The following is a 9204-nucleotide window of genomic DNA, read 5'->3' on the forward strand; positions in this document are numbered from 1 at the left end:
AAATCCACAGGAGATGCTGCACAGGTGAAATCCACAGGAGATGTTTCCCAGGTGAAATCCACAGGAGATGCTGCACAGGTGAAATCCACAGGAGATGCTGCAGAGGTGAAATCCACAGGAGATGTTTCACAGGTGAAATCCACAAGAGATGCTACAGAGGTGAAATTGAAAGGCCTTGGCCTTTCTGTGTAGGTAAAGAGATAGGGAGGAGTTCAAGACAACTCCTAGGGTGACTGAGAACATGGCATTACCCCTACAGTAATCATGAAATTAGGAACGCGGAGGGTTTAGGGGAAAGATAATAAGTTCTGTTTTGGACATGACTGAGTTTAAGATGTCTAAAAGGCATCCAGTTCTAAATAGACAATAGATAACTAGACATGGGAGACTGAAAATCAGCAGAGAATTTAAGGCTGACCCATAAATCTGAGAATGATCTGCAGCAGAGATGTGAGTTGAATCCATGAGGTCAACAAGTAAAATATCTTCAAGGGAGTCAATATAGCCTACATAGAATCACTGTCATTGACCCATTGCCCAGATGCCCAGTATAACACTCCTCTTCTCTGGAAAGTTGTATCAAAGGATATTGAATTCTGCATGTCTGTCTGTCAGCCTGTCTCTCTATTTCTGTTTCTGTTTCTCCTCCTGCCTGTGAGCTTGCTCTATTATTTTTCATCCTCTCTCATCACTCCCTTTCTAATTCACTCAAGGGATTGTTCACAACTCATAAAGGACTGACCTATACTGAATGAATTTTTGCAATATCCTTTAACACTTTGTTAATAGCCCCTTTTCTGTGATTCGGCTCAGGGCTTTCAAGGACCAACTACTTTATGGGAGTTATGTGACTATAGACAAGTTCATTTTATCTCCCTGAAACAGGCAATCCTCTGAGACTTATCTCCTAAATCTGTAGGTGGGTAATGGTTTATGTTGGAGGTATATTATAAGTTCAATGCGATTTGCTAACCTTAAGGTGCCATATAAATGTTAGTTATTATTACTATAGGGACTTCACATCTATGATATAGCAGCTCCTTGATTTATTCAGGCAAATATATGTAACCTTAATGTCAGAAATCCATGATGTGAAGAAGCCATGTTAATTTATAGGCATGGCACTTTTATCGGCTTGAGCCCTGACTCAAAAGTCTTTGAAAATGAGCTGACATCAACTCTTATGCTTTTATAATAACCTTGTTCATGGTCAGCTGGGTGGAACAGAAGAGAGAGGACTAGATCCAAATTCAGAAAGATATGAGTTCAAATATGACCCCAGAAACTTGCTAGGTGTGCAAACCTGGGCAAGTCACTTAACTTCTGTCTGCCTCAATATTCTCATCTGTAAAATGGCTGGATGATAGCGCCTACCTCCCAGTGCTTTGCAAACCTTAAAGCACTGTGTAAATGGCAGCTATTATTATCCTTCACTCCTTTCATGCTATTTGTATGCATGTCTTCTCCCACTCACTGGGACATAAATCTCACTCACCTTTGTATCGCCATCAGTGCCCACCCCAGTGCATTCGCTTGTTTAATAAATAATTGTTGAATGAATGAACAATGAATGGTGAAAACATTCCAAATTCAAGCAAAACACTTTTCTCTAAAAGAATTAAAAAGCTTTTCAATCACTTGGATAAATGTGTCATGATGACATTGAAAAATAGTGTATGTTGATGTTTTTGTAATAAACTGTTTTGATGCTGTACTTCAATTCATATTATTTATCGACTCGCACTTGATTTATCAATTCATTGTCAAGATGAAGCTGAGTCTATTTCTTTCATGCATGTTTTCCCTCCAATCTCCAACACAGCAACAGAGCATTCTGTCCCATCCATTGCCAATCCTTGTCATGTCTGTCTCCTCTACAATCCATTTCTCACACAGCTACCAAAATGATCATTCTGAGTCATGGATCCAACCAGGTTACTCTCCTGTTCAAAAGTATGTAAGCCAGGGCTCCTTGGATTATAGATTGGAGGCATTTTCATGGAAAGAAGTCAGTTGATGTCTCTGTGGAATGATTTGGGTGTTCTTAAGGAGAGGAGGAGGGAATAATTACAGGATGAGCTCGCTGGCAGCCTAGAGCCAGGGCAGAAACTCAGTCCCAAGGTGAAACTGAAGAGTTAAGGCATTCCTAAATGCAGGAGAGGGCCCAGGGTGAACAAAGAAATTGGCCCAGCCAATTTTAATGGGCAATGAGGACAGGGAACAAAAGTGAGTGAGAATTCTGAGGCAAGTGATGGGGAGGAGGTAGCATTTGTAGCAGTCCTAGGCTTAAGGGAATGAGAGAGAGGTTCTGGGGTGGGGGGCCTGTGGGGGAAAATGGACTTAAGATGAAACAGCACAGGGCATGAAATGCAGGGATGGTCTCTGAAAATAGCAAGTATTGCCACAGGATATTGTGACAATCCCATGGGCAGTTGCTTTGAATGTTATACATGTTATTGCAATATATCTGCAGAGAAGAACTTTCTGCAAGTGATTACCTGCAATAACTGACATTTATATGATGCTTTGTGCTTTCACATTCACTGTCTCATTTGATGCTCACAACAACCTTGTGAGACATTATTGTCCCTATTTTTCATATGAGGCAACTAAGTCTTAGAAAGTTCAAGTGACTTCCCCAAAATCATATGGTTATTAAGCCTGGCTCTGATACTTATTATTTGTGTGACCTTGGGAATGTCACTTGACCTCAGTGGACCTCAGTTCCCACATCTTTAAAATGAGTAAGACAGACTAGAAGAAGTCTGAAGTCTCTCGAAGCTTTAAATCTATGGTCCTATGATCCTTAGAGTTGGAATTTAAACCCAGATCTTCTGACTCCCAGTTCAGTATTCTTTCTACTACACCAAGGGGTCAATTTCCATACATGCATATATGAAAAGGAAGGAAATTCATATATATGTCAAAATTCACATTATATTGAAATATGTGAATTTCATTTTATATAGAATAAGGAAACTTTTGAAAGGAAACCTTTTATATCTTATCTCAGACACTACTCTGGTTTTGAATCTACTGTTTTTCTCTGACTATGTATTTTTCTTTGTCAGAAGAGTCATTGTATCTAAAATTTATATAACATTTTAAGGTTTACTCAACACTTTACATATGTTGTATCATCTGATGCTTACAGCAACCTTGTGCATAGATGCTATTATACTATTTAAAAGATGAAGAAACTAAGGCTAAGTAATTTGCCCAGCCACAGAGTTAGTTATAAGACTGTTAGGATTTAAACCCAGATCTTTCTGACTCCAAAGTCCCACATTCTATTCCTAGACACCTACCTCAGAATATTTTACATTGGAGGAGGGGCCAGAGCAGGGAGACCTGCTTTGCAGTTGAAGAAAATTCAAGATAGAAACTGAGCATTGGTCTCTTACACATCTTCTGTTGTAGATGTCAAAACAGGCAATGGCTTCTACAGGACTAGATTCAGGATTTAAAAAGCAATCAACATAAAGAGAAGCAAGGTTACTGCTAATATAGCACACAATGAGAAAATATCCCCATGTTTCCAAGGAGGAGTTAATCAATCAGGGGTCAGCAACCACTAAGAAGCTAATTAAAAATGTTAATGAAAAATCCCACATCATCTTTTTTTTTCCCTCAGAGTCAGAGTAAATGAGGGAAAATGGAGGTGAATCATGTCTATCCAAAGACAGAAAAAGCCAGCAGACTCAAAACCAGAGTAGTGAAGGAAATAAGACATCCAAAAATTAGTGTCTCCCAGCAGAATGACTTTATTCTATATAAAACGACATTAGGTAGAAAAACCAGGACACCTCCCTTAAACCCTTTAAAAGACATGCTTTCTGAGAAACAGCTTCTCTCTCTCTCTCTCTCTCTCTCTCTCTCTCTCTCTCTCCTCATTTCCTCCCTCCCTCCCTCTTTAACTTGATAATAAGGTTAAAATTGAAATGGATCAAGTTGAGGGGAAAAATACAGTTGGAAACCCTTTAAGTGTCTAGAGGTCTAGAGGACAAGAGAGAAATGTGATCTGAGTTCATAAAAAGGATTTGGGTGACTGTGCTCCCTTAGCCATAACTGGCAAGGAATTAAAACAGTTCCAGGCACATGTGTAGAATGCAGTCAGTTTCCAGGATCTGTTTTTCCCTCTGGATGCCTATGTCTCCCCCTTTCCTCTCCCCATGATAAGCCCTAGTTGCTTACAAATGTTTTAAGGATTAGCTGAAGTGCCCCTGCAGGTAGAATGGTAGGGGCTAGAGATTAGAACCTCTGTTTACCCTGATTGATTTTTACAGGTTACAAGAACTTTCCCTAAAAAAATATTCTTGTAACCAAAAAGCAGGAAGGCAGGTAATGTTCACATTCTCTTGTGGTTACCTGGACTTTAGTAGGTATCCGGGAGGAGCATGGATACAATAAATGGGTCCTGAAAAGGCCAGATGAGGAGACCTGGAAGTTTTACTCCAGGTCTGGGCTCTAGCATCTTCATGAAATATGCAACAGTCCTCATCAGCCACACCATCTGCTTCTTCTACACTTTCTTTGCAAAGTTTGAAAGGGTTTAAAAGTATGTAATCAATCTTCATTCTATTCTGGTGGAGGTTTCCTTGGTTCTGAGTCAGTAGGGAAATTTATCCTCAGAGATAAAGCAGCAATCAGAGTCCATAGAGCATAGACCTTCTGAGAAGTGACAAAGACAGTAAAATTGCTGCATATTTTTAAAGAGGCAAGAAAATGAAGGTTCTGGACAGGAAGAGAGAAACTTGTAGCATGGGGGAGAGAAGGGAGGGACAATGAACACAGAATGCCACCAGAAGAAAATTACTTGACTGTGTTAAGCTATTTCAGGAGAGAAATGTCATCACCAAACAGGTAGTCCCCCAAGCAATTGTACTAAATTATGGTTCAGCAGTTTCATTAGTTAACTAGAAAAAGAGACTAGATCTTCCCCAACCAACTCAATAAATGAGAGACAACAGAAAAAAAAAAAAAAAGAGTAGATTGTTATCCCTGTATGCTAACAGAACCTCCAGCTCCTTAAAGGTGGACCTCTGAAAAGAATAATGATCATGGCTAACATTTGTATGACACCTACTGTGTGCCAGCCATTGTGTTAAATGCTTTACAAATATTGACTCTTTTGATCGTGTCAACAACCCTGGGAGGTCAGTGTGATTATTGTCATTTTACAAGGGAAGAAAACTCGGCAGGCAAAGATTAAGTGACTTACCCAGTGTCGCTGTGCCTGAGGCTAGATTTGAAACTCAAGTCTTCCTAAGTCTGGGCCCAACACTCCATCCACTGCAACCCCAACTTCCTCTAAAGATGAAAGTGTTGGTAACTGTAGCCAGAGAGAGAATGCTCACTTTGTTGCTAAGTGCCAGTCAGAATTGACCAAATCTTTGAGCTGACCCAGAACCCAAAAAGTACCTGGAAAAGGATAATCCTCCTAACCCCCTCTTTTACTGGGGACTTTACCCATCTCCTCTTGATTCTAGCTTTCTATCTCTGGTAATTATTTTCTATATGTCTTATATATAGCTTATTTTGTATGTATCTGTTTTCTTGTCTTCTCTCCCTTTATAATGTAAGCTTCTTGAGGACAGGAACTATCTTTTGCCTTTTTTTTTAATTTTTTGCATACTCCCTGCTCAGCAATTCTTGGCACAAGTATTTACCTATGTTGCTTAATTGATTGAGATAACTAACTCCCAGTGGGAGGACTCATTGGCTCTGTGTATTGTATGGTATATTCGAATCTGTATAACCTTTCTGGAGTAGCCTGAGGGAGAAAGACCTCCCTTTAGAATGGGATTAACCAGAGGTCATTCCATTTTCCTCGACTTAACTTTCATTCTTGGTCCTTTACATACTTTCTTTTTCTCCCCTGAGGCAGTTGGAGCTAAGTGACTTGCCCGGGGTCACATAATTAGTAAGTGTCAAATGCCTGAGGTCGGATTTGAACTCAGATCCTCCTGACCCCAGGACCCGTGCTCTATCCACCTAGCTGCCCTACACACTGTCCTAAAGAGAAACATCTGAAAGAGAATTTAAGGTTTATTTCTTAATATTTCCAGTTGTACTAAAGAGACTTTCATATGCTTCCACAGTTATCTGGACAAGTGTGGACATGTGTGTGTGTGTGTTTTATACACGTGTGTGTACCAAAAGACATGTATCACATATGTATATGTCCCCACACACATATACATATATACACATACATATATACTTGATGTGTTGGACAGAGTTCTAGTCCTGAAGTCAGGAAGATCTGAGTCCAGGTATGACTTAACCTCCGTTTGCCTCAGTTTCCTTGTCTATAGAACAGGAATAATAAGATAACCTCTCTCCCAGGATTGTTGTGAGAATCAGATGAGATGATAATTACAAAATGCCCAGCACCGTGCCAGGCATACAATAAGTGCCATATAAATATTAGTTATTATTATTATTAATATATGTGTATACAAGCTATGCATCGACCAATCAGAACACACATATATGGCTTCTGTATATGCATAGATATGCACATGCCTACATACGTATTCAAACACATTGATACACCCAGATGCTAACATTTGTTGTGTGTGCTAGAAACATATATGCATGCATGGGTGTATCCCAGTATCCACAGAGCAAACATTGCCCTGCATCACGGGGAAGAATTTAGAAATTTCCTTAACCCATGCAGCATCTTACAATGATCACATGGCAGGTCTAGACTAAAATAAAAAAAAAATCCTCTCCCCTACAAATCCCAGGCATTGGTAGATATTACCTACCTATGAAGAGAGATGTGTCTATAAACCTCTGTGCGCACACATGAGACCTTATGGGACCATGTCTGGGTTTCCGTCTTCTTCTCTATAAAACAAGGCAGTTGGACAAGATCATTCCTAGGGCCTCTTTCAGTTCTAAATCAAATAGGGGAGCAGGGAGGAGTGAATATGCATGTATGTACATACACGTGTGTGTAAGCACATATGTATGAATGTATGCATGTGTCTATTATACTAAATGGTCAATTGTTGGGGTGGGGTGAGTCTAGCCTTGTGATTTCATCAGTGTAGGGAACTCCAGCTGCCCAAAGTCCTTTCACTGATGCTGCCAATCAGCAGCATGTCTGTAGCCGACTGATTGTTGTTTAGGGAAACTGAGAGGCAAAGTCACTTGACCAGGGTCACATGGCCAATATGTGTCAGAGGCAGGATTTGAACCCACATCTTCCAGGCTCCCAGATCATGCTGTATGTTCTCTACTACCCTACCGTACATACCCTACCTACCTCTACCCACCCCTTGGCCCCTTAACCCAGCTAAGAATAAAATTAACAGATGAAAGTGGGAGAACTCCAAAAAGGAACATTCCCTTCAAGGTTTAAGAAAATAGAAGGCCACACATTCTGGATTTTCTAGGTCTTTGGGTTTGTGCCCCTCCCCCCACCCAAATTAAGATGAGATCATACCTTTAGGAATGCAAGTTTTCACTTAATATATAAATTTTGGAACTGGAACAAGCTCCTAAAACAAAGGATTTTACTTTAGTGTGAGTAAATTCAATATGAAAGAATCATCTCAGCAGACAGAAGAATTGATTTTATGTTGCCAATATCCAAAGGTCCTGCAGGCAGGAAGAAATGCTTTGCTGGCTTTTTTTGCCCCTTCCCTAAGCAGATTCAGGAACTGTGTTAGGTTCCGGGGTTTTGACTCCACTAGAGAAGAAGGCAGTGCCTAGGAAATGTATGAGTCTAAAAGGAGGGAATGGGCCACAGAGAGGGAAGACCAATTATAATGGCAGAGATACTGCAGGGAAGAAGGGAAATGTTCTGAAGAGTCTTCATTCTCAAAGTACTCAGCCCTGAATATCTGAAACTCCAGTGTAGATTTAAGATGCTAAGAGACCTGGTCCCTATATCCTGAAGTAGAAGGAAGATTGACAGGACAATTGGACATGTCTCCAATCAGGGAGAGATGAAATGAAAAGGAATCTGTGAGACAGGCTGCAAGAGCCAGGAGGTAGCTAAACTTGTAGAGTAATTTCAATTTTATTTTATTTGCCTAAAATGGAAGTTGACTGACATGTTAAATGAATTCTGCTATCCCGGGAAGATTATTTTAACAAGAGGAATTTCCATTCAGTGTACTAGAGAAATTAGTCAGACAGGGTTGGCTGTCTGTTCATGCCCTTCCTGATGACAATTCTGGTCTAGCATCATTCCCAGTTGACTCCCACTGACATGACAGGCAGGCAAACCCTAAACTGTGAGAATAGTAGAACCCCCTTCTCAAGCTGACTCAGGCAGTCTTCAAGGATCTAGCCCTATGAAGAAGGGCTCTACTATTTTCATCACCACCACCTCTGGCTGCTGGCCAACTCCTTCCATTGGCAAGGTAACGGGCATTCATTAAGGGTTTACAATGTGACAGGCACCTTGCTGAGCACCAAAGATGCAAGGAAGAGGAGGAAGAAAAAGGAAGAAGGAAGAGGAAGGAGGAGGAGGAGAGGGAGAAGGAAGAGGAGGAGGATGAGGAAGAGGAGAAGGAAGAGGAGGAGAAGTCCCCAGCACATAGGCAGTTGAAGGCCAGAAAGTCAGAAGATTAGTTGGGAGCAGAAAGAAGTTTGGCCAGCCTGGGCGCCTCTCCAAAATGGAGGTCCCAGGAGGAATTCACCAATGGAGAAGAGAACTAGAGTAGCAAAGGGGTGTTCCAGGGTGAGGAAAGCACAGATGTGGAGGGAGACTCCAAGGGGAAACTGCCGTTTCAATGTGATATTGAGGATTAGAAAATATGAACCAGTAAGCCAAGCTAGCTGATTCAGAAAGGGAGATATAGGAGGCAGCATGTGTCCCGTTGAGTCAAGCTACCAGTCTCCTTTGACTGCCATACCCCCGTTCAGACCATGGCAGAGAAAGCCCAGGAACAACCGAAGAGTCTGGAATTTCAATGCCCCCACTCCCAGACCTCTAGCTTTATTTCCAACCTGGCACTCACAGCTATCATCAGAAGGAGCAGCCTTTAAAGAGGACTCTTCCATCTCTCCCTCTCCCACCCCCACCCCTAATTGCTTCAAATAGCAAGTCAGGGAAAGGGCCCTGGGAAAAGCTGGGCATATTTGGATTGTGTTTGTTTTTAATGTTTTTTTTTTAATTAAAAAATCTATTTTCCCCTCCCAACCTCCACATCTCTCTCTCTCTCTCTCTCTCTCTCTCTC

This window comes from Petaurus breviceps, unplaced genomic scaffold, assembly GCF_028583685.1.
Source record: "Petaurus breviceps papuanus isolate PSGF00001 unplaced genomic scaffold, PetGlider_PUasm1.0 173, whole genome shotgun sequence".
In the NCBI taxonomy this organism is placed as follows: Eukaryota; Metazoa; Chordata; class Mammalia; order Diprotodontia; family Petauridae; genus Petaurus; species Petaurus breviceps.